At 40.2% G+C, this 25,726-nt stretch overlaps 4 long non-coding RNA genes across 24 annotated transcripts in view; 2 read left to right on the top strand and 2 right to left on the bottom strand.

The window, feature by feature from the left end:
• Positions 1 to 24,459, top strand: part of LOC137638320 (uncharacterized) — a 36,726-nt gene extending 12,267 nt beyond the window's left edge. For both annotated transcript variants that reach the window (XR_011044036.1, XR_011044037.1), the window contains exons 2-4: positions 13,998 to 14,111; positions 21,529 to 21,684; positions 23,056 to 24,459. This is a non-coding gene — a long non-coding RNA (uncharacterized lncRNA). The remainder of the gene's footprint in view (positions 1 to 13,997; positions 14,112 to 21,528; positions 21,685 to 23,055) is intronic.
• LOC137638319 (uncharacterized) overlaps positions 1 to 25,726 on the top strand; it is a 1,154,758-nt gene that overhangs the window by 570,567 nt on the left and 558,465 nt on the right. The gene's annotated exons all lie outside the window — the stretch shown is intronic.
• Positions 1 to 25,726, bottom strand: part of LOC137638322 (uncharacterized) — an 838,879-nt gene that overhangs the window by 69,538 nt on the left and 743,615 nt on the right. The gene's annotated exons all lie outside the window — the stretch shown is intronic.
• The window catches only part of LOC137638331 (uncharacterized), a 174,508-nt gene continuing 173,045 nt past the window's right edge, over positions 24,264 to 25,726 (bottom strand). For both annotated transcript variants that reach the window (XR_011044062.1, XR_011044061.1), the window contains one exon: positions 24,264 to 24,357. This is a non-coding gene — a long non-coding RNA (uncharacterized lncRNA). The remainder of the gene's footprint in view (positions 24,358 to 25,726) is intronic.

Below are 25,726 nucleotides of genomic sequence, written 5' to 3' on the forward strand. Positions count from 1 at the left end.
CCGTGAGTCTGTCTGCTCAACCAGCGCTGCACCGAGTTCAACCCTCATCTAGGCAAGCTCATCTACACCATGCACTTGCGCCTCAGGAGCCTCAGCTTGCTAGAACTTTACCTTGTTCTGCGCAGCCTCAACCTTCTCATGCTCCACTCATCTCTCAGGAACAGGAACGGACTACTCCGCCTCCGTCCTCTGCTCAGCTGGTGCAATCCTTGGGTGCAACTCTTGCTAGGAGTCAACCTCCTTCACCCTTGCACCTGCCTTCTGCTCCGTCTGTTGTTCAGCCTATGCAGTCTGAACCTCAGGTTTTCCCTCAAGTTGAGGAAACCTCTGTTGTTGTTCCAGCTCGTTCTGACTCTGCTGTTCAGCATACCATGGTTTAAACCCCATGCAAGCATGCATAAAGCACTCTAGCACTGGTCATGGAATTTCTGAGAAATGTTAAACGCCATGCACACGCTCTGCTTTCCTTTCAGCAGGCTCTGCTTACAGCAGGCTCTTCTTTCTACATGCTCAGCATTCAGCATGCTCTGCATTCAGCATGCTCTGCATACAACATGCTCTGCATACAGCATGCTCTGCATTCAGCATGCTCTGCATACAACATGCTCTACATACAGCATGCTCTGCATACAGCATACTCTGCATACATCATGCTCTGCATACCTTACCGCATGCTTCTCAACACATCTTGGGTTGTTGCCAACTCACTAGACTGTCAAGCAGTTTCATAACGTTGCCTTCTAGTCTGCTGCTTTGCACCAGTGAACCCTCACTCAGAGAACTTAGCTTTTCTAGGATAAGGTCCCTGTAGATGAGAAAGTTCTTTTCTCCCTCCTTCTGATATTCCCTTGAGGACTCTGTCATTTGGAGGGAGCCTTTAGCTGCATAACCTCTTATGGACTTTTATTTAAGCATAACATGCTTACAGGGAAGGTAATGGTTACACTTCAGCCGCTAATCCCGTCTGTTACCACACCTGCTCCCATAGACCTTGAGCTGTGTTGCATGACATGCAGTCCAAGCTTAGTCCTTGTTAGAGGATTTTTTGTTTACGGAGTCAATGTGTCACGGGGAAGACGTTCAACAACCAACAGAAGGGACTTGTTGTGACGCAGTGGGCAACCTCAGCAACCCGTTAAGGAGTTGTCTGTACGACCCAGACAGTCTAGACAGATTCGGGTTGTCACTGTACTTCCTCGCTTGCCCATGATTGACAGTTTACAGACTGTGCAGCAGTATCATGATCTTGTGTCCGGCTCCGTCAGACGACTGGCTTTTAAGAGCTCCCTCAAGTCGTCGCTGTCTGGAGATTTTCAAATGGACTATGGATCTGACCAAGGAACTGGGCCTCCTGGTCAATTTTGAGGAGTCTCAGCTCGTTCCATCCCAGACCATTGTCTCCTTGGGTATGGATCTTCAGAGTCGAGCTTTTCGGACTTGTCCGTCGGCCCCAAGGATCTTCCAAGCCCTAGAATGCATCCAGAGCATGCTGAGAAGGAACCGATGCTTAGTCAGGCAGTGGATGAGTCTAACAGGGACACTTTCATCGCTGGCCCTGTTCATCGAGTTAGGGAGACTCCACCTCCGCCCCCTTCAGTATCATCTAGCTGCTCACTGGATAAAGGACATGACGCTAGAGACGGGCTCAGTTCCTGTTTCCGAAGAGATGAGGTCTACTCTAACGTGGTGGAAGAACAGCATTCCTCTCAAGGAAGGTCTACCATTGGCTGTTCAGTCCTCCGACCACCGTCTCTTCTCGGACGCATCGGACACGGGCTGGGGTGCGACACTGGACGGACAGGAATGCTCGGGAACATGGAATCAGGAGCAAAGGACACTTCACATCTATTGCAAGGAGTTGTTGGCAGTTCATTTGGCCTTGATAAACTTCAAGTCCCTCCAGCTTAACAAGGTGGTGGAGGTGAACTCCGACTACACCACAGCCTTGGCTTACATCTCCAAGCAGGGAGGGACTCATTCGAGGAAGTTGTTCGAGATCGCAAGGGACCTCCTCATTTGGTCAAAAGATCGAAAGCTCACGCTGGTAACGAGGCTCATTCAGGGCGATATGAATGTCATGGCAGATCGCCTCAGCCGGAAGGGTCAGGTCTTCCCCACAGAGTGGACCCTTCACAAGAATGTTTGCAGCAGACTTTGGGCCCTGTGGGGTCAGCCAACCATAGATCTATTCGCTACCTCGATGACCAAGAGGCTCCTCTTGTATTGTTCTCCGATTCCAGACCCAGCAGCAGTTCGCGTGGATGCCTTTCTGCTGGATTGGTCCCATCTCAACCTGTATGCATTCCCGCCGTTCAAGATTGTCAACAGGGTACTTCAGAAGTTCGCCTCTCACAAAGGGACACGGCTGACGTTGGTTGCTCCCCTCTGGCCCGCGAGAGAATGGTTCACTGAGGTACTGCAATGGCTGGTCGACGTTCCCAGGACTCTTCCTCCTAGAGTGGACCTTCTGCGTCAACCTCACGTAAAGAAGGTACACCCAACCTCCACGCTCTTCGTCTGACTGCCTTCAGACTATCGAAAGACTCTCAAGAGCTAGAGGCTTTTCGAAGGAGGCAGCCAGAGCGATTGCCAGAGCAAGGACGACATCCACTCTCAGAGTCTATCAGTCTTTATGGGAAGTCTTCCGAAGCTGGTGCAAGGCCAATGCAGTTTTCCTCAACCAGTACCAATGTAACCCAGATTGCTGACTTCCTGTTACATCTAAGGAACGTAAGCTCCCTATCAGCTCCTACGATCAAGGGTTACAGAAGTTTGTTGGCAGCGGTTTTCCGCCACAGAGGCTTGGATCTTTCCTCCAACAAAGATCTACAGGACCTCCTTAGGTCTTTTGAGACCTCAAAGGAACGTCGGTTGTCCACTCCAGGCTGGAATCTAGACGTGGTCCTAAGGTTCCTAATGTCATCAGGATTTGAACCGCTCCAATCAGCCTCTTTTAAGGACCTCACATTAAAAAACTCTTTTCCTCGTGTGCTTAGCAACAGGTAAAAGAGTAAGTGAGATCCACGCCTTCAGCAGGAACATAGGTTTCACATCTGAAACGGCTACATGTTCCTTACAGCTCGGTTTTTTGGCTAAAAACGAGCTTCCTTCCCGTCCTTGGCCTAAGTCGTTGGAGATCCCAAGCCTGTCCAACATGGTGGGGAACGAACTGGAGAGAGTACTTTGCCCAGTTAGAGCTCTTAAGTACTATCTAAAGGTCAAAACTATTACGAGGACAATCAGAAGCCTTATGGTGTGCTATCAAGAAGCCTTCTCTACCAATGTCTAAGAACTCAGTTTCTTACTACATCAGGCTTCTGATTAGAGAAGCAAATTCTCATCTGAAGGAAGAAGACCTTGCTTTGCTGAAGGTAAGGACACATGAAGTGAGAGCTGTGGCTACTTCAGTGGCCTTCAAACAGAACCGTTCTCTGCAGAGTGTTATGGATGCAACCTATTGGAGAAACAAGTCAGTGTTCGCATCATTCTATCTCAAAGATGTCCAGTCTCTTTACGAGTACTGCTACACCCTGGGTCTATTCGTAGCAACGAATGCAGTAGTAGGCGAGGGCTCAGCCACTACATTCCCATAATCCCATAACTTTTTAACCTTTCTCTTGAATACTTTTTATGGGTTGTACGGTCGGCTAAGAAGCCTTCCACATCCTTGTTGATTTGGCGGGTGGTCAATTCTTTCTTGAGAAGCGCCAAGGTTAAAGGTTGTGATGAGGTCCTTTAGTATGGGTTGCAGCCCTGTATACTTTAGCACCTTTGAGTTGATTCAGCCTCCCAAGAGGAACGCTGCGCTCAGTAAGGAAGACGATCTTATTAAAGGCAGAGTAACGGTTCAAGTCGACTTCCTTACCAGGTACTTATTATTTCATTGTTATTGTGGATAACTGATTATATGAAATATGGGATACTTAGCTATCCTTTAATCTTGTACACTGGTTTTCACCCACCCCCCTGGGTGTGAATCAGCTACATGATTATCGGGTAAGTTTAATATTGAAAAATGTTATTTTTATTAATAAAATAAATTTTTGAATATACTTACCCGATAATCATGATTTAATCGACCCTCCCTTCCTCCCCATAGAGAACCAGTGGACCGAGGAATAATTGAGGAGGTGTCAACAAGAAGTACTTGAGTACCTGGCCACAGGTGGCGCTGGTAAATACACCCCCTTCTAGTATTGTGATAGCTGGCGTATCCCTCCATAGAATTCTGTCGGGCAACGGAGTTGACAGCTACATGATTATCGGGTAAGTATATTCAAAAATTTATTTTATTAATAAAAATAACATTTTGCAAGGGACTAGAGTAAATTTCATCAAGAAGCAGGGTGAGTGCCCCTTCCTATTTCATTATTCAGTGTGTTCTGAAGTCCTCTAGATAGGCAACATTCCAGCAGTGGGAGTAAACAGGATCATATGTCCAACAAGCAAGGCTGATTATACTGTACTGAGATGGTCAATGGCCAAACTGCCTTGAGAACAATGTTCTGTTTAGCTTCTAGGTGAGTGACCACTTGGATCACTTCCTACTCAAACCAGGTAACTTCACTTGAGAGGCCTGCATATGCTTGCAGTCTTAGAGACACCACCTTGCCAAATGCTTTAATTCCTTTCAGGCAGAAGTTTCGGCACTTCCTGCTGCGCCATCTGGAACCGAGTATTCTTGTGGGAGGTGAGAAGGAATGGTGCTGCCCTTTTATCCACTAGACCAAATAGAGAACCAAAGCGAATGCACTTGCCTTCCCCTTTCGCCTCGCTTGTGCCTGTATATTCATCCTTGCTTTTTTATGAGCAGAGCCTTTAGGTGTGTCACCTCAGAGGAAGAATGATTAGGCGCCAAGACACAGGACGGCTTATTAGGCTCAGTCATGGTGGACATTTACCAATCCTCTAAAAGATTTTGTGCAAGGATAAACTGTACCAAAACCCAACCCTCTCTGGGATGGTTATCAGTACATGATATAGGAACTCTTCTCTACATCCAGTTCTAGGTTTCGTGCGAGACCAAGCATAAGCACTGCTGGTCAATCCTTTGATGTTGAACCTCCGGTACATACCAAGAAGGGTTTCCACTTGTGAAGAGAATCCAAGTGCTCTACTCTCTTGACAGTGCTGAGAATACTGTATATCTAATTTGGAAGATGCTCTCAATATGATCCCTCCCAATATTCAAGGCAAGAGGTTTGTATCAGGAACATCTCTTTTTCAGAGAATACAATTCTGTACATAGTACAGGTATTGTAAATACCCAATCTCAGAGACTGAATTAGTGAACTCTGCTCAAGATGATTTCTCTGTTCTCTTCAGGTTTTTTCTTTGGAGAATTCCAGAAGACTACATTTAAGGCAGCATAGTATGGCAATTCTTACTTCCTCTGAGCTGTGGAATTCCTTACACAGTAGCTATTAATAGGGTCCTGATTCTTGGTCTTCATGCAGACACCCTTCTCAAATGTTCACGACAACAGTGACAGGAGGGATCCTGACTGAGAATCATGAGAAGACCTAGAGGGCTCAAACCACACAGAATTCAAAGTCCTTAAATGGACCCATGCAAGGCTGTGGTAGCCCCAGTGAAATAAGCAGGTAAACAGCCCATCTTTTCCTGTGTCACCAGTCATTCTGAAGGATAGATCTCAATCACCTTGCCAAGGTTCAGGATTTAATGGCCAGGACCCAGAATCTAGCTGGTCATGACTTAATCCTCCTTCATCTCTTCACCTACAAAGGTGATTAGCAGGAAGCAGAATGACTTCCCTTCCTGCCCTAGAGGAGGGGAGACAATAAAAGACTAAATGCAGTATGGCAGGAATAAAAAAGACCCTAAAATGTATGGCTTCGTGGAGGAATCAGACTTTTTCTCTGACAAGGAGACTGGAAGACAACCCTGATGTCAATCTCACAAGGCCACCTTCCAGTAACTACAACACCTTGTTATAAATATTAACACCATTTTTCCAGCTATGCTAAAAGCATATTCCTATTTAAAGACTTGAAATTTGTATCGTCAGGAAAAATAAGAAAGATTAAAGATTTATATATTCTTTAAATGTACAATTATGTAGTTTCACTGTCTGAATAGAAAGGCTGTTCCAAGTACTGTATAGTAGAACCTTGAAATTGGGTTATTGTTAAATGCTTGCCATTTGATATGGATGAATATATTTAATTTTTTATTTTTTACTTTTTTTTTTTTTTTTTTTTTTTTTTTTTTTTTTTTTTTTTTTTTTTTTTTTTAAGATAAATAGGGAACTTTTGTGTGCGCGTGTCTGGTTATCATATGGTTTATGCTTTTTTTGCTATCATTATTGGGATATCATTCATGTATTTCTCCCACCCATCTCTCAGCTTACAGGAACCACATTGGTAAATTAATTTTTTAGAAGTTGGGAACAGAAAGTGATTGTATAGTAACGAGCTTTCTTTCAGAGCATGAAAAAAGTATTGGGGACTTTGAAAAGTCTCGTTAGTCTCTACTCATTAGTTCTTGAAGCTCACGAGTGGCTCTTTCACATTTCATTTTAGCACAAAAATATTTCCCTGCATGTGGAAGTTCATGATGATGTAACATGCAGAAAAGTAAAAGTCGCTGCCTTGAATGATTACCAGTACTCTCTTGAAAGTGTTTTCAACACCAGGGAGCAAATTAACTTTTAACTGCATGTAACATAGGACAAGGAAAAGGACTTCTATCATTAAAGAAATTCCAAATACAGTACAGCATTGAAGATTATTTCACATGGGGTTTAGTACGATTAGCACTATGTATGTATTACTATGTGGTGCATTTCAATAGTTTTAGCCTTGTATTTTTCAATATTAAACTTACCCGATGATCATATAGCTGTCAGCTCTGCTGCCCGACAGAAAAACCTACGGGCGGAATACGCCAGCGATCGCTATACAGGTGGGGGTGTACATCAACAGCGCCATCTGTCAAGTAGGTACTCAAGTACTCGATGTCAACACAGAACCAATTTTCTCTCTGTCGTGCCACTGGCAAGACCTACTAAATACGCTGTTACTAACTGGATTTGTTTTCACAACTATTTGGTGAAGTACACTATTCCAGTTTTGAGCTTTCGCTATGCAGGGGTTTTATCTTCATTTCAAAACTTGAACTCGTTTTGGATAGATTTAATTATGGTGACAAAGAGAGTATGGACTCTCTTTCACTTTTAAATGGCTGACCCTTCCCTTAGACGGAAGTGTGTTTAGGTTTTTAGTAATTTTGCTTAACACGTTATAGATCTATATATTTTATATCTCTCCGCCTTTATTAGGCCTCTTCGATTAACTTTCCTTTTATTATAAACATATAAAAATAAATTTTTATGTTTTGTTTATATGCGACCTTTCCTGATAGTAGGCGGTCCTAACTTGGAACCGAAGTTAATCAACGTTGAGCCCGTTATATCGTATTTAACCTTTAAAGAATTTAAAACTTTTTAAATTTAATGTTTTATGAAAGAATTTCTTTGATAGTCTCGTACTGTTTTCAAAGATGAACTAACGTTTAGTTTTTTTTAGTCTACGCAGTTGTTGACGTTCAGGACGTTCAACATGCGCTTTATCGTTACGATAGAGAGAGAGTGTATCACGGTTTCACTTTGCAGTAAGAGTAAACCGATTCTGGCGTTTCGTTCATTCTTTCTTAGCTTAAATGGTTTAAATTCTAAATTAAAGGAACTTTTTATTTGGAAAACCTTTCAGTTTTTTCCTTTAGCAAATAACATGTTTTGACGATATATAATTGGGCTCTTCTCTCAGGTGCGAAATCTAGAGAGAAAGAGAGAGATAGAGACGGAGGGAGGGAGAGGAGAAAAAAACGTTTCGTTCAAGCGGGTAACGTTGTTCTCGTTTTACTCTCCTCCCTAGTCGCTTTAGGGGAAGAAGGTAAAACGTTTCTAGGGTTTTATTCTTGTTCCCAGGCTATGTGCGGTGAGAGATTGTAAACGTAGTTTATTTGAACTAGTATTTAGTCTCTTTCCCAGCCACTGAATTCTTTATCTTTATATATGTTTTCTGTTGCATTATACGACTGTTTTCGCAATTACTACCTTTTAATGAAGGGTAGGATTGCGTGTTTCAGGTAGAAATCAGTAAAAGTTTCGATTTCAGTGAAATAAGTGCAAAACAGAAAATCTAAGTGATAAAGTGATATGCGCAAAGTGTTACAGTGTTGCGTCCGAGGGTTCGTCTGTTCGTGCCTGTCGTTCACCTAGTCCGGGACCTCTTGCAAGCTCCCAAGCCCAGGGGAGAAGTAATGTCGAACAACTTATGGGTTCGTCAGGCCTTGATCAACGAACAGACGTTTTTCCCTCCGTGGTTTCGGGCGTATCTACCCAAGATCGCCCCACCCACACAAAGACGAGAGAGCCCATTTACTTCTCGTCTGCGGAAGAGGTTTCTCGTAAGAAACCTTGGACCAAGGTCTCGCAGCTTATTAAGTGCAAGTCGGTCCCTTCCGCGCAAGTCCAACGGCCCAGGTGTAGCCACTGGGTCAGTTCGGACTCGCTGCAGTCTTCCGATGACTGCACACCTCCTAAGAGAGGTAAAGCGGTACCGCAACAGGCAGTAACACCGACTGTTGCCGCACCTGCTGCTGTAGACCCTAAGTGGTCTTTGCTACAGTCTATGCTACAGTCTATGCAGACACAGTTAGCATCTTTTTTGCAGGAGTATCGTGCGGAGAAGGTTGACGCTGCACCCGTTAGCCTACAACCTACCACGGTTGTGCGCCCAGCAGACGCTGTGGCTGCCTGCTCCCACACTCCAGCTGTGAGAGCTCCTCCACCCATGCGCAGTCGACCCTGCCAGACGCATGCTGACGTTCACAGACGCACGGAACCCTCCGTTGACGTGCGTGTGCTACCACAACAACAGGAGGGTGGAGTTAAGCTGCCGTGTTTTGACACGGTGCGTCAGCCTCCGCAACCCACTGTGGTTACCGCCACTCGCCCGCAGCAGACTAGTCAGTCAGGAGTTGAGGCTTCCCCACACAGCTTTGGTTGTTGCCAGCTCACAGACTGTCAAGCAGTTACATGACGTTGCCTTCTGGTCTGCGACTAATGCACCAGTGCTGTATGTCCTCACGCACCTGTTGTGGTTGACAGTTCAGTTTTTTTTTGACAGTTCACAGACTGTCAAGCAGTTACATAACGTTGCCTTCTGGTCTGCTGCTAATGCACCAGTGCTGTATGTCCTCACGCACCTGTTGTGGTTGACAGTTCAGTTTTTGACAGTTCACAGACTGTCAAGCAGTTACATAATGTTGCCTTCTGGTCTGCTGCTAATGCACCAGTGAGACCCTCACTGAGATAACCTAGCTTTTCTCGGACATGGTTCCTGTAGATGAGAAAGTGCTGTTCTCCCTCCTACTGATATTCCTTTGAGGACTCTGTCATTTGGAGAGGAGCCTTAAGCTGCTTAGCCTCCTATGGACTTTAATTAAATCATGATGATTTTTTAAGGATCTTCGTCCGGATCTTGTAACTGCTGCTCCTCGTTCGCCTCACGTCAGAACTTACACTAGGCCTAGCTACTTCGAAGCCGTTGTTGTTAAGCTAGTGCTCTCTCGCTCTCCTAGAGAGCGTTACGTCTGCTAGGCGACTGGTTTTTGCACCAGGAGGAGTTTTAGGGATACAGCCTTTTGATTTCCCTTCTTTTTATCTGGCTTATAGAGCGAGAGTCTGATAGGACACGAGAGAAGTTCTCAGCTTGGGAGTTCATGCCTCTGCCCAGGTAGACTTCTCAAATCTGGTAGACTCGGCCAGGCGCATAGCCAGGAGACGCTCCAGTTGTTTACAGGTCAACTTCTCAACTTTTGTCGAGCCTTTGAAGTTTTGCTGTACTATTATGTCACACATAAGGCTTCCAGGGATGGTAAATGGTTCCGCTTCAGTTGCTAACCCCGTCTGTTGCCACACCTGCTCCCGTAGACCCTAAATGGGCTTTGCTGCAAGACATGCAGTCCAAGCTTGTGTCCTTGATAGAGGACTTAATACGGAGAAAAACCTTCTGGCCAACAACCTTCCTACCGGTTGGTTGTGCGCCCTGTTGACGCTGAGGTATCCTACTCGCGTCCGCCAGTTGAGGTGGTTCCTCCACCGATGCGACCCAGTGTGGGTTGCCAGTCGCACGTTGACGTTAAGCGACGCTCGGAGGTGGTTGTTGACGTTCAGTGTGTCACTAGGAAGACGTTCAACAACCAGCAGAGGTGACTTATTGTGACGCAGTGCGTCAACCTCAGCAACCCGGTAGGGTGTTGACTGCACAACCCAGACAGTCTAGACAGTTTCGGGTTGACGCTGTACTTCCTCGCGCACCCATGGTTGTTGACAGTTCACAGACTGTGCAGCAGTACCATGATATTGCGTCCGGCTCCGTCACGCATCCACCAGTGCGACCGGATTCAGCGAATCAGACGTTGCCCACTCCGTTGCCGTTTCCTCATCAGTTTCGGATGAGGAACCCTCTGATGAGGACGTTGCTGAACAAGACGATCAACCCCCAGCCCTGCTATCCATCCAGAAGATGCTGAAGAAGGAACGCTGCCCTGTCAGGCTGTGGATGAGTCTGGTAAAGACACTGTCATCCGTAGTTCAATTTGTGTCACTAGGAAGACTACACCTCCGTCCTCTTCTATACCATCTAGCTTTTCACTGGAAAAAGGACAAGACGCTAGAAGCGGTCTCGATCCCGGTTTCCGGAAAGATAAAGTCTGGTCTGACTTGGTGAAAGGACTATATCAACCTTAGAAAGGGTCTTCCCCTGACTGTTCAGACTCCCAACCACGTTCTCTTCTCGGACGCATCGGACGTAGGCTGGGGTGCGACATTAGACGGTAGGGAATGCTCGGGATTATGGAACTCGAGTCAAAGGACAATGCATTTCAACTGCAAGAAGCTACTGGCAGTACGTCTGACTTGGAAAAGCTTCAGGTCTCTCCTTCAAGGCAAAGTGGTGGAGGTGAACTCGGACAACACACGGCTTTGACGTACATCTCCAAGCAAGGAGGGACCTACTCTCTGACATGGTACGAGATCGCAAGGGACCTCCTCACCTGGTCAAAAGGTCTAGACTTTTCACTAGTAACGAGGTTCATCCAAGGCAACTTGAATGTCATAGCAGATTGTCTCAGTCGGAAGGGACAAATAATTCCAACAGAATGGACCCTCCACAAGGATGTATGCAAGAGACTTTGGGCCACCTGGGGCCAGCCAACCATAGATCTCTTCGCAACCTCGATGACCAAGAGGCTCCCAATAGTTTGCTCACCTATCCCGGACCCAGCAGTAGTTCATATAGATGCCTTTCTACTAGATTGGTCACATCTAGATCTATATGCATTCCCTCCGTTCAAGATTGTCAACAAGGTACTGCAGAAGTTCGCCTCTCACGAAGGGACAAGGTTGACGCTAGTTGCTTCCCTCTGGCCCGCGAGAGAATGACTCACCGAGGTACTTCGATGGCTAGTAGACGTTCCCAGAACACTTCCCCTAAGGGTGGACCTTCTACGTCAGCCACGCGTAAAGAAGGTACACCAAGGCCTCCACGCTCTTCGTCTGACTGCCTTCAGACTATCGAAAGACTCTCGAGAGCTAGAGGCTTTTCGAAGGAGGCAACCAGAGCGTTTGCTAGAGCAAGGAGAACATCCACCCTTAGAATCTACCAATCGAAGTGGGAAATCTTCCGAAACTGGTGCAAGTCAGTATCCGTATCCTCGACCAGTACCTCTGTAACTCAAATAGCTGACTTTCTCTATATCTGAGGAAAGAACGATCTCTTTCAGCTCCCACTATCAAGGGTTACAGAAGCATGTTGGCATCAGTCTTCCGTCACAGAGGCTTAGATCTTTCCAACAATAAAGATCTACAGGACCTCCTTAAGTCTTTTGAGACCACGAAGGAGCGTCGTTTGGTTACACCTGGTTGGAATTTAGACGTGGTACTAAGATTCCTTATGTCAGACAGGTTCGAACCGCTTCAATCAGCCTCCCTGAAAGATCTCACCTTTAAGACTCTTTTCCTGATATGCTTAACCACAGCTAAAAGAGTCAGTGAGATTCATGCCTTCAGCAAGAACATCGGATTCTCATCCGAAACGGCTACATGTTCTACAACTTGGTTTTCTAGCCAAACACGAGCTGCCTGCTCGGCCTTGACCAATATTGTTCGATATTCCAAACTTATCGTATGGTTGGAAATGAACTAGAAAGAGTATTATGTCCTGTAAGAGCTCTTAAGTTCTATTTAAAAACCTTTACGAGGCCCGTCTGAAGCTTTATGGTGCTCAGTTAAGAATCCATCTTTGCCTATGTCAGAGAATTCTTTATCCTATTTTATCAGACTGTTAATACGAGAAGCTCATTCCCATCTGAATGAGGAAGACCAAGCTTTGCTGAAGGTAAGGACACACGAAGTTAGAGCTGTCGCAACTTCCGTGGCCTTTAAACAAAATAGATCTCTGCAAAGTATATTCGACGCAACCTATTGGAAAAGCAAATCAGTGTTCGCGTCTTTTATCCTAAGAATGTCCGGTCTCTTTACGAGAACTGCTACACTCTGGGACCATTCGTAGCAACGAGTGCAGTAGTGGTGAGGGCTCGACCACTACAATTCCCTAATTCCATAACCGTTTTTTAATCTTTCTCTTGAAATGTTTTATTATTGTTTTTGGGTTGTCCGGAAGGCTAAGAAGCCTTTCGCATCCTACTTGATTTGGCGGGTGGTCAAAGTCATTCCTTGAGAAGCGCCTAGATTAGAGGTTTTGATGAGGACCTTTAGTATGGGTTGCAACCCTTCATACTTCAGCTCCTAGGAGTCGCTCAGCATCCTATGAGGATCGCGAGGCTCAGTAAGGAAGACGTACTTAAAAAGGCAGAGTAATTGTTCAAGTCGACTTCCTTACCAGGTACTTATTTATTTTATGTTTGTTATTTTGAATAACTGCTAAAATGAAATACGGAATACTTAGCTCATAATAATGTCAACATGTAATGCTGGTCTCTACCCACCCCCCTGGGTGTGAATCAGCTATATGATCATCGGGTAAGTTTAATATTGAAAAATGTTATTTTCATTAGTAAAATAAATTTTTGAATATACTTACCCGATGATCATAAATTAAAGGACCCACCCGTCCTCCCCAATAGAGACCCAGTGGACCGAGGAGAAAATTGGTTCTGTGTTGACATCGAGTACTTTAGTACCTACTTGACAGATGGCGCTGTTGATGTACACCCCCACCTGTATAGCGATCGCTGGCGTATTCCGCCCGTAGGTTTTTCTGTCGGGCAGCAGAGCTGACAGCTATATGATCATCGGGTAAGTATATTCAAAAATTTATTTTACTAATGAAAATAACATTTTCCTGCATTCCCACTTTTCTTTTTTTTCCTTCTTCCTTTCTAACCTCTCAACTTTTATTTAGAAGTGTGACAGCAAGGTTTTCTCCCACTTGAATCCTGCTGCTAAATGGCCTCTTCAGCCCAAGTTTTGGGCTATAAGCCTTGAATTCCTTACATCAGAATTTAATAAAAAATGCTTGACAACCAAATTAGTAGAGCATTAGAGTACTGTACAGCCTCTTGTTCTTTAGGCAATACAAGCTTTTCTATTTTACTGGAGAAAATTTTGGGTGAAAACTGCTCTGGTAACAAGATAGTCAACCAGAAATAAGTTTGTGCGCGTGTGTGGGCGGTTGGGCTTCACACACCACCCCACTTGCTCCAAACTAAATATTCATCTTTTCTTTATTAAAGACATCTCTATTGTTCAACTTCTTCAATGGGGTTTGTTTTGAAATGTTTGTTAGTGCTGACTCTTTGTTGATGGTAACTTTGGTGTTGCATTTGAGTGGCTTGCATGGATGACTTTGGTTATTAAATTATGATTAGCTAAGTGCCTGGGAAAAGATTGTATGGGTACTTTGTCACCTGTCACTCATGATCCTCATTTTACATTTTTATTTTTACAGGGATCAGGAAAAATTCAAGCGTACTGAATTTGGTCATGTCTTGGAGCAACACTGCTGATTTACATGTAGAACACTTAGCCAGTGCGTTCTTTGGAAAACAACAAAGAAGTGAAGGTTTGTAGTTTTAGAAGAACTGCTTTATTGTAAAATTTTAAAGATAATTTTGTAATTATCTTGTATATATAAAAAAAAATTTCAAGGTTCCCTTCTCAAACTTACCCTGCTGTTTGTCCCTGTTGTTGAAGGGGAAAGGGTATTCGTAAGGTCAAGCGAGTGAGTGGGGGTTTGATTTTCCCTCTCCATTACTAATTTTCCACAAGTTAATTACCTTGTTACTAAGCTTCATTAATAGCTACAACTTGCACCTAAAGGGTTTACTGTACATTATATCCATATAAAACACTTAGTTTCCCTGTAAAGTATAGGGTAAATGTAAAATATCTGAAAATTGCAGTCTCCTTTTTTATATTAGGTTGTATGTACAGTACTATACTATTACTAGCTGCTTCCATCATTTGCAAAATATTATAACACTAGCTATTCTGTTTGTGTGATATACAATACTGTTGTCTTCAGATTGGCAGGTGCCTTGATAAAATCTATTCAGTGTAGTCAAATGTATTGTGCGTAACAAGAGGTCTGTGTAGTATTTTGTTTGTTCCTAGCCTCACATTGGCTAGTATCGAGTCATTGAATTTCCAGTTAAATTCCATCGAGATCAAAATTGGCAGTTAAATTCCATCGAGATCAAAATTGGCAGTTACTACTTGAGGAGAAAAGATACCTGTAGTGTTATTTATAACTTTTAAATGCTATCTCAAATGTTTCTTTCAACTGATCATGTAATCCTAAGTGTGTTATCTCCAGTTTGATATTTTGAGCAAGAAGGGCTTTGCTCACACTCTGGAGGAAGACTTTATTGTTGTTGGTCATCTGGCTTCTATTTACAGTATACAGATTAATTGGGTGTAATTCGTACCTCTGAGGTGGCCATTGATGAGCTAAGCCACACAATGGGTTGATTATGGAGCAGAAAAAACTCCCTCCTCATCTAGAAACTTATTTTTCTTGCTTCTTAGTCTTGTGTTAAATGCTGATGTACAGTACCTGAGCTACTCACTGTTTGGTGCATCTGCTCGCCAAATTGGATGTAGTTGGTTGTGAAGATTTTGTCACAGACAGCATTTTTTTTGTATGGTTAATTTTACTTAATCATGGAGTGGGGCTAAAGTATGAGACTAGCTAAATATTAGTTCTGGGTTTACTGGAGTCCCATTTTATACCCTAATGTGAATTGTCTGTGCACCTTAGGCAATGCTTTGTAAGCACTGTATTTTCATAGGTCTTTTGCAGCTTCCTTTCAGCAACTAGCTGCACTCGCTTTGTAGCCATCAACTATATTCCATTCCTGATTCCTATCTTTCATCTTTCAGAACTCAACTTTCACTGTCAAGTGACCATAGATATTAAACAAATTTTAGCCGATTGTCATGAATTTTAATCTTCAGAGGAGAATAAATTTACTCGGACAAACCTTTTAAGAGATATTACTGGGGGAAAATTGCAATACCCTGAACTTGAAAGACTTTATACAAATGTCGTATTGATACCCTGCTTCTCATAAGTCTTGCTATGAATGTGGATGTCATGTAATTCGGGTAATTAAAGTTTGCGGCAGGCATAACAACTTCTATTTGTTTGATTTACCGGAATCCAGATATGGATGATTCTATCTTAGACTGTCTTCTTGCCATTATGGCTAAGATAACAAGATGGTGATAGAAAGGCCTCTTATTTTTGTTGATTTCAATGCTCACCATAGGGAGTGATTAAGTTCTGTTTCTCCTGCTGATTGCTATGATTTAAGAGCTTTGGAATTTGCCTCTGAATCAGAAAGTGAGCAAATCATAAGTGAAGCTACTCGCAGGTCTGGTATCTGCTTGGACCTCATATACACACTTCCCTGGCGTAATAACAAGTAAGGTTTGTTCTCCAGTTGGGACATCTGATCAGTCCTTAATTTCATTAGTAGTGAAGACTGAGCAGCCTGTCCCTGATGTGTCATACTAGTGTAAGATTATATAAAATCTCAAGCAGACTGGAATGGCATTGTGAGTAATCTTTTGGTCTGTAATTAAGTCACAATTGTAAAAGTGTTAATCCTGTTGCTCCTATGAATGAGAATCTAGTCTGCATAATTGATAGGCGAATCCCTTCTCGTGTGCTAAGGTACCGTGAGAAAGACAAGCCCTGGTTCAATGAAGATTGTAGACGTGCTTATTTGGAGAAACAGGAGGCCTGTCATCTTTGGAAGGGTAACAGATCAGATTTGACTTGGAATAACTATACTCGGCTTTGAGCTTTTGTTCAGTTTATGCTTCAACTGAAAACTAATACAATTTAACCACAAAATTTCTGGTACAATTCAGGAACATAATTGGTGGGTTACCCTTAAATCTGCACTCTTTGGTGACAATGCAACAGTTCTTCCTTTACTTGAACTGTATGGTGCTGTCATTCACTGTCCAAAGGAAAAGGCACCTTTTTCACTGTTCAACACTCAACAGAGTAATGAGAGACTTGATCTTCCTCATTCCTGTTTTCCTGAGGATAAACTTAACTAGTTTAGCTTTTCGATCTTGTGAAATTAAGCTATCGTGATGGATCTTCATGCTTATAGAGGTGTAGACCCAAATGGTGTTTTTCCTTTGTTTGTGTTTTTATAAAGACTGCAGATTTCTTAGCTCCAAAGTAATGTTATTTTAGCAAGATAGCAAGAGGAGGAGCTTTTAGCACTGTTGGAGAATTTGTAATTTTACTCCATTATGTAAATGTTTGTTGTAGCTCAAGTTCAACTGATTACTGCCTAATTTCCATAACTCCCATATCTAAATTTTTTAACATCTTTTGGCAAAATGTCTAAATAGATATGCAGAAGGCAATCATCTGTTCCCTAGTTTGCAGTTTGGCTTTCGTAAAGGTCTTGGAGTATGTGATACCCTTCTTACAATCTCTAAACGCTATACAGAAATCTTTGATTGTTGTAAGGAAGTTCATATGATTGGCGTTGATTTTAGTGCTGCCTTTGACCATGTTAATCATGAGGCCCTTGTTTTCAAACTCATTTGAGTGGGTGGGTCATAGCATCATTATTGAATTCCAAGTAATAGGTCACAAATAGCTCTGCTGAAATTTGTCACCAGCCACCCATTGAGATACTACCACTGAAGAGTTATCAGGTCCTTTGACTGGCCTGATAGTACTACATTGGATACCCCTGTTTAAGACTCAGTTTTTCTTTTGCTTACATGTACACCAAATAGTCTGGCCTATTCTTTAGTCTCCTCTTTAATCATACACCTGTCACAGGTAATATAACCCAAAAAATTCTTCACTCATGGCATTAAATATTGCACTGTAATTATTCAGCAGCCACCGTCCACTTGGAAAGGGTAAAAGACACTATCTATAGGAAGCTCTTCTATGAGAAGAGCCACTCCAAAATCAAACTACTGTACAGTATTGTTCTCTATTCTTGGGTAGTGCCATAAGCCTCTGTTCCATGGTCTTCCACTGTCATAGATTTTGTCCCTTGATCGTCATTGTCTTGGGTTAGAGTACTTTTGCTCGAGGGTACACTCAAGCATACTATTCTTTTTCCTTATTTCCTTTCCTCACTGGGCTACTTTTCCTGTTGGAGCCCTTGGGCTTATCTTTTCTAACTAGGTTTTAGCTTAACTAGTAATAATAACGTCATGACACCGTAACTGGAGATTAGGCCACTTGGTCGTTCCACTACCATCTTTTGAAATGAAAATTACCATTAGATACCTTCCAACTTTGTTATTCTTCGCGATAGTTACCGCAATAAATAGTTGAATTTTTTCCCCTGAGCATGGTTTACTTAGGTTTTATCACTTGTATGAAGTCGCTTGATGGTTTTTTTACACTTACTATCAATTTTAGCATGTTCATAATTTTTCAGACTTGCATAGCAATGAATTTTTATTATTAAGCCTACGGCCCAACACTTTTCAATTTTTCTCATCTGTTTTATAATCTTTTAGGTCTAGGTCTATCATAATTCCTTTTCATTTCATATAAATTTTATCGCATCATATATTTAATAGACAATCTAAGTCGATCTAAGGTTTAAGTTTTAGACTAAACAGACTTGAAGTTCTTATATTCTAGATGTTCAACCTACGTTGTTGAGACTGATTGGGAATGTTTAGGTTAGTGTTTTGTTACCTCTTTATCCTTGTGTTTTAAATTTTAGCACGTGTCGTGGCGATAGGATTGATAGAAACCTTGCCTTTCATTTAATGTCTGGGTTTTGATCCTAATGTGAAGTAATCGGACATTGAAATCTATCTAGTGCTGTATATTAACATTTTATTACAATTTCATCAGATACCAACCTCATTTAAATTAATATGGGTTTGGAATATAGGAAGTCTGGAACCTGTAAACACACATCAAAGGGTTAAATTGGGGATTGACTGACAAGGATATGATCGTTAACTTTATATTCATTGGTCCTTTTTTCTGCATTTTAATTTCATGTGCATGTACCATACATTATTTGTTAATGTAAAGGGATTTTGACGAAGGAAAAATCTATTTCTGGGGAGATATGTGTTGCCCGGTGAAAAGGTCCTTCTGTTAATGTAATAGCATGATTACAGTAGAGGTGGCGTCCTCCCTCTTCAAGGCAGTTTTTTCATACGTACCTTAGGTAAACTTTTTCCCCCTTCTGCCACTGGAGCCTCTGCACTCGCACTCTGGACTCACATAATTTTTCTTGAATACATGTCAGGAATGGAATGGCAACTCATTTGTTATTGGCATAGCAAAGGTATTGTACTTTCCTACTCATCGGTTTTATTAAACTGAGTTACGACTGTATAATTTGCTTGGATATGGGACAGTATTATTTTCTGTTGACCTTTACTCCTATTATAGTAGGTAGTGCTTGTTTAAATTTTGCTTGTGTGGCCTTCTTTGTCACAAAATGAGCTCATTAGTCAGAGCTTAGAAGTCATTAATTGGTACAAAGATTGGCAATAAGCCATATACACCCTAATTAAAACTATATATTATCTCCTTGTCATTCAGATAAACCAATTTCAAGTTTGCCCTCTCGTAATCAGCTAATTTTGTGGATTTATGAGTATTAGAGGAAAGTGGAACTTTGCACCAATTGAGGTAAAGAGCTTGAGCTTGGTTACTCTTCTTATTGTTATTGTTTTCTAAAATTGTCACTACTTTTATTCTAAAATTCTTATGGCCTCTGTAATAATGCCTATTACAACAAACATTAAGCTGCCTATGCTTAGGTCTCATATCTCAGTCCTAAAGTAGTGTCTTGGGTGAAAACCCACATATTTGCTTCTGGCTTTCACCTCAATAAGACTTACCAGTATGCATGATAGTTTAACTCTTAATTGCCTCATCTATGACTTCTGATTAAATTATTTAAGGCAATTCCAGCATTTGCATAGAGGGTAACACCGTGATATTCATGGTACGTTGTCTGCTACCTACAAACGTCATTAGTTTTGGCATGAACACCACTATTTCTGCATACAGTGGCAACTCTGGAATAAATGGCAACAGTTCTGCCATGAAAGCCAACAACTCCAGGGAGAGCTCTACACATCTATTTTTGGATGGTGTTTATAAAGCTGGAGAATTTGGAATTTTTGACGTTAGTAAGTGCAAGATTTTATAAAGTATTCATAGTCATCTAATGATGTACTTGCCAGTCCTAATATATGCAATATTTCTGGTGAAATTTATTATGGCAGCAAGCGGTGAGGAGCAACCTGTATAAAAAGAAACTCTCTGAAAATTTGGTTCGTACATTAATGGCTCAACCTACTTTACAGTTTCCGCAGTTGCTGCTTTCAGTAAAGGTTGAGGAAGGAGGAGGATTTTGTTTATCATCTCTTATTTAATAAGATGGATCCTGTAGAACATAATTTAAGACTACATGATTGTAGTGAATTCTTAATGTCATAAGATGATGAGATGTTGGTAGCAGATGGTTATTAAATGACCTCCCAGGTCCCATTGACGTAGTGGCCTTAAATTATAAATCCAATACAATCTAAAATAATTTGTGTAGGCCAATAGCACCTTTTTGATTTTGAGGTCTAATTTAGAATAATATTGTAGCCGCAACTTGAAGGACCTTAAATTGTTTAAACTTGTCAGTTTTAACTTTTATGGGTTTTTTTCTTGACCACTTAGAAAAAAAGCACACTGCTGATAAATGTTGGATAACTAATGCTAAATGTAAAGTACAATTATATAAGGCTAGAAATACAAGGAATTACTGATAAATTGAAGACATACTTTTATATTAATGTGTCGTTTTAGTTTAAAATTTAAATGCCAAATTTAAATTGTTCTTGATTTTTTTCAAAATGCCTAGGTTACCTTTTAAGTCATATTTAACATGAATACACACATGCCTCTGTCTACCTTTTGGAATTTAGCTTAATTTATAAAGCTTAGTTTGAGAGATTACTTGAAGGGTATTAAAGGGTGTAGGTTATTTCGACTTAGGCTGCAGTTTAGCATTACATTTTCAAATATATTTAGGTTCTTGATTTAAAAATCAAATATAAATATGAAATACTTTGTCTTCATTTTAATGAAAGCTGATTTTTTATTTTAATTTCCAAATCTTGTATAATTAACTCCAACTTTTAAATAATTTTTAGATAACTAGGCTCTACATTTTACTCCCAGAATTTTATACTAAATTTAATTTAATTAATTTTACAAGAAAGGAATGAAGCAGTTTTAAATGAAATATCACACTAGTTTCCTTTGTTTTGACTGCAATTTTCTTGGATAATTAACAATATTAAATGAACTAACGTAACTCGTTATTGGAGTTGCAGACGAGTAATAGCTGCTTTAATTCTTTATTCTAGTAAATGGATTCTTACATAGGTGTCAAACACTTTTACACCTGATCTTAGACATTTAAATTGCTGCCACACAGCTATCAAATTGCTTTTCTACAAACTCCCCATCTGTATCATAGCACACAACAGGGTTGTGGTGGCCGATGTGGTAACATCCCTGACTGGTGAATGCCAGACTAGGGTTAGAGTCCAGCTCAAAATCATTAGTTCCTTTTCTTGGTGCAACCTCACCATCCTTGTGAGCTAAGGAAGGGGGATTTGGGGGACCCTATAGGTTTATCTGCTGAGTCATCAGCAGCCATTGCCTGGTCCTCCTTGGTCCTAACTTAGGTAGAGAGGGGCTTGGTGACCATGTGTGTACATGGTCAGTCTGTAGGGCATTGTCTCTTGCTGTGTCTAATTAGTATTGTCAGACCCGATCAAATCATGCAACACATTTTTGTTAATATAACTCAGGTTGTATAATAATGTGCTGTAGGTTGTAATTTACTTTTATGTAATAGTTAAAAAAGAAGGATAAAATATTGAGAAATTAGTTGTATTTGAGCATAAATATTCCTGGTAAAACTAAAAACAAAGTTTTATTTCAGGTTGAAGAACTACTAGGTCTGGCGTTTGAAAATACACTACTTCAGTCATGGACAATGCAGGATAAAGTCTTGTAGTAACCTAAAAAGCCCACAATGACCAAGATTTCTTTATAGAGAAAACTTGAACAATAGAATATTTTCAACCAAGATCATTTGGTAATGTGTATAAAATTTGTTTCCACTCGCTCAGAGGCAAGTTGCCATTGCTCACTCATGGGTAATGAAAGTATTTTAGAAAAATTAAAACATCTTAGATAAATGATTTCACTTACAGAAAAATCTATGCAATGAAAATCTAGAATTAGTGGTGTAATGAAAGAATTTCCTTTGAAATTAGCTTTAAATTATTTAGTAAGATTTTATTTGACCCTGTAGATAATAATACTTACACGATTGTAGTGTATTTATAATTCCCTAAGATGGACGAGGGCCAATAGCTGATGAGTGCTAAATAGCATACCAGGTCCCTTTGATATAGTTGTCTTAAATTATAAATTCAATAAGAAAAAATAATTTCTCTTGGCCAATACAAGCCCTTTGCTTTTATGGTCTATTTTAGAATATTGTAAAGCTTAATTTGAAAAACCTTAAATACTCTAAACTTGTTTTTTTGACCTTCGAAAAAAATGCAATTTACATTTAAGATTAGCTTTCCATTTACATGGAAAGTGCAGTTATATAAAGCTAGAAATAATGCAGGATAATTTGAGGACGTACTTTATAATAATACTGTCAATTTACAGTGTTAAAAACTTAAATGACAAATTTAGATTATATTGCTGCAAAATGCATAGGTTAACTTATGTTGAATGCAAAGTACAGTTTTATAAAACCAGAAATAACAAGGAATTATGGATAATTTGAGTACCTATTTCATAATATTTAGTTATTTTACGTTGCTCAAAATTCAAATGCCAAATTTAGAATGTAATATTTGTTGCAAAATGCATAGGTTATCTTTGAAGCCATGTTTATAATAAGAGCACAAACACATTCCTGTCTACCTTTTGGAATTTAGCATATTACTTCAAGGGTATAGGTTATTTTTAAAATGAAAATATACATGTATTGTCGTAAGCTGCTGTTTAGCTTTAGTTTCAAATAAGAAGACAAATTTGCCTTCATTTTACCGACCAGAGTATTTTTCTTAATTTCCAAATCTTGTAAAATTAAACCTACATTGTAAAATTAACCCTTTAACTTTATAAAATGTATACTAAGGCAAAGGCTATTCGTATTTTACTCAGTTTGTACTTAAGGTTTAATTTAATATAAAATGAACAAATCGGTTTGAAGTAACATACAGTATTGCATGTTTTAATATTCTTGGGCAATTAACCAAGAAACCCTCACTTGTATAATTTTACACTCCAGACTATATAGGACTATCTTGATACAATATCGTATACAGGATTTAGATTTTATTAGGTTGTATAATTCACATTTTCATAAAATGAGAGGTTAAAAAGTGAGTGTGTACGAGCATGAAAATTTCTGGTGAAACTAGCTTTTTTTTTTTTCTCTCAGGTTGTAATGGCAGTTGGCTTGGCCTCTGAAGTCAGTACAAATTGATAATGAAGATACAGTACACTGAAGATGCAGTACAAATGGATAATATGTACGTTAAAATAAATGGCCCGCTACAAGTTGCAACATTATTCGTGATGAAGCTGACTTATGGAATCTTATCAACTGTGTAAGATACGATGATGTATTTGCCGTGGTTATTTGGTAAGTGAATGCTGTTATCTCTCGGAGGCAAGTTAATGGTCACTCTTGGATAATTAGAAAAAAAAAATAAATAAATCTTCACTTTGAGAATTCATGGTTAATAACTTTGCAATGGATAACTAGAAATAGTGAATAATGAGAAATTTTATTGAAGATAATTTTATTAAATTTACTGTTCTATGCTACATCTTGTGCACAGTTTTGTGGGAATATAAGTTTGGTGTTTGGTTAAAGTTTTTGTTCTAATTTTTGAGAGGGGGGGTTTATCCTTTCTCATAACAGGTTTCCTTCAAAATATTTTTCTTGAAGTGACTTTCCAACTTTTTTTCATGTTTCTTTAATGATGGAGAACTTGAATAATCTCTTCCCACTACCCCTGGGTTTTTCTGTATTTAATTCTCTCTGATGATTAAATCTCTCACTCCAATAGTGGTGAGGCTGTCTTGGTAATCCCCTTTGGTGGAGAAAATTTTCCTCCAGTTCCTGCTTTCTTTCATTCATAGTGGTTTTCTTCTGTTTTTAGTACTTTAACCTTTTTTTTTCTCTGTTAGAATTTCTTCTCATCTCTCCTTCTTCCCTATGGTGTTAGGATTTCTTCTCAACTCACCTTCTTTCCTTGTTAATCACATCATGGTGAAAAGAACTTATCCCTCAAACAGGCTCTTCTGTCTCTGAACCTGTAAATTATTCATTACACCTTTGTCTCTGGCGATACTTTTCTGCCTTAAAGGTTCTTCTGAAGTTTTCATTTTTCTTCCTTTTGGTTGTTTTGTCTGATCAATATCTATTCCACATGTGTAACAGTTAACTCAGGTGATTAGTTTCTTCTCATAACCTGTGGTGCTATGGAAATTGCCGTTCTCTATTTTTTGGTGACTATTCCATATTAATTTTCTTTGATAAGTGGAGATTGAACTTGTGTAGTAGAAGACTTTTATTGGCCACTTCCTTCATTATTTCGTGTCTGGTGGAAAACTTCTTTTTACGCTATGCTCGCTTAGTGATAAAGGATGCTTCTCTATCTTGTCAACAGTACTCAGTTTAATCCATCTTCATGTGTGTTTTGTGATGATGGTTTGTTCCCTCATTACACATAATCTGAAAAATAAATTTATAAAAATTAGTGTTCTATTTTCTATAAAAAAACTAGAAGCAGTGTTATGTAAAATTTTACTGGTTTAATAAAATAAACATTCGTAATATTTTAATTTCATTTATAAATTACCTCTAAAATTTATCCTCAAATTTCTGTTGATAAATGATTAAATTAGTTCTATACTGGAAATTTCAGATTGTAACTGGTTCAATAAATGCAATGTAACTTCCACAAAAAATTATTTACTTCACAAAAAATTATTTACTTTACGACAAGATGGCAAGTATAGTGCAGTCATTATTTACAAATTTGGAGCTATAGCAGCACCCAACATTTTATATTGAGGATTAAAGTGTCAAAATAGCTTCTAATAAACCATCACTCTCTAAATCACCAGGTCCTTTTTCTGACTTCAAGGTCTGAAAACATCAATAAACAAAAGGGCACAAAAAATCACCAGGTCCTTTTTCTGACTTCAAGGTCTGAAAACAAATAAACAAAAGGGCACAAAATAAGCACAAAGAAAATATTGGTGTAGGTGTCAATGAATAAAGTCTTGTATCAAATCATAAGCCACCTCATGTAACCTAAAAGACTTGCACATTAAAAAAAGGAAGTGGACTGCCTCCATGTGGTTTTGGATGAAGCACCCACTAAATCAGTATTCTTAGGGGTCACAGGACCAATATATATCATACTATCTCCCTGGTACACCAACAGATGCTCTAAAGATCTTGTAATCCATTCATCTCAAGCCAAAAAGGAGGAAACCAGTCATGCTGCTGTTCAGAAGGTACCCTGAACTTTTCTCATTGGGTGATGATACAGATCTAAAGAATTTCGATAAAAGTTCAACCTTAAGCTTATGACCCTACTGCTCTATAATTGTCTACACTACATCCTGTATAGACCTTCTATTTGGTAGTGTCTATTGTCTGCCTAACTAATCCACCTCCGAACCGTAAATAGTACTTCCGTTATCCGCAACAGGGATTCCGAACCGATTTCCCCTTCCTTGCCTCCTAATGTAGGCCAGTCCTGTCATGTTCTCAAATAATTGCATGCTATCTCCATTAGCAGAGATCCAGGCCTAAAGAGCCTTGAGCACCACCAATAGTTCAAAGCAACTGATATGTAATACAGATTCTCAACTCAACAATCTCCCTCGCATATTAAGAATGTCTATACTGTAGTCGCTTCTCAATCTTCCTGGGAAGCATCCATGAAAAGAGAGATGGCCAGAAATAGTACTTCTGACATTCCTATAGCAAACATTCCTTTAGCAAAATATGGATCGTCCCACAAATTCACCAGTTGTAGTTAGTTCTGCATCACTGTAAGACAAATCGTGCCTACATTGGAAGTTTTATC

Source organism: Palaemon carinicauda, chromosome 3, assembly GCF_036898095.1.
Source record: "Palaemon carinicauda isolate YSFRI2023 chromosome 3, ASM3689809v2, whole genome shotgun sequence".
In the NCBI taxonomy this organism is placed as follows: Eukaryota; Metazoa; Arthropoda; class Malacostraca; order Decapoda; family Palaemonidae; genus Palaemon; species Palaemon carinicauda.